Below are 930 nucleotides of genomic sequence, written 5' to 3' on the forward strand. Positions count from 1 at the left end.
ATGATATTAGTTTATAGGTTTTAACCATTATTTCTCTTCATCTTATAGTCTTTTTCCAATCGTCTTACAAACTCCTCTGAGGCATCTTCTCCTCTATAAAGTTCTAACATGTTGTATTCATCACCAACAGATGATTTGATATAACAGAAACCATAAGGAATACGTTTTTGATATTTAATTGTGTATGCTATATTTGGATTTGGAGAAACAGTATCTCTCTTTTCAAGGATACTTTCAAAATCAGCATATATCACAAACGGATGTTTTATAGATTTGTTAAAATCTTTGAATGATATGTTTGAACCTGCTTTTGGTAAATTGATTGCAGTTGATTTATGATTACTACAATATTTAGAATGTTGATTTAATCGTTCTTTTGTATGAAAGGAGGTGAGACATCTCTTTCAAGGATATGTTTTGCATTTTCTCTTGTATAGTTGTGATTTGGTTAATCTTGATAAATTTTTGATGAAAGCATAATGTGATTTTTCCTTTGAAATAAAGTAGAGAAGGTCAATGTGTGTTTCATCATATTTATAGTTGTTTGAAATTTTTACTATCTGAACTTTGTTTGTATCCGTTAATCCATATACATTAACAGATAGATTATTCATTTTCTCAAATTTAGGAATATCTCTGAATGACATTGGAAACTTTAAATCTTTAACATATAATGTATTCTCGTATTTCATATAATGTTCAACACTTTGAGGATTCCATTGCGGAGGATGTAAGTGAGCAAGAGCAGACCATAGAAAACATTTATTATCTTTGTTTTGAATATTAATAATGACTTTCTTAAGTTTTATCTCTTTTGGTAAATCAATATAAGAAGAAGCTTGAAGAGGATCTGATTTTAAGATGTGTATATCTAAAAAGATTATTTTTGTAATAGCTAATCCACTACCTCCTACAGTTTTATCAACATCT

Source organism: Eptatretus burgeri, chromosome 7, assembly GCF_056783735.1.
Source record: "Eptatretus burgeri isolate ZD-2024b chromosome 7, Ebu_testis_v1, whole genome shotgun sequence".
Lineage (NCBI taxonomy): Eukaryota > Metazoa > Chordata > Myxini > Myxiniformes > Myxinidae > Eptatretus > Eptatretus burgeri.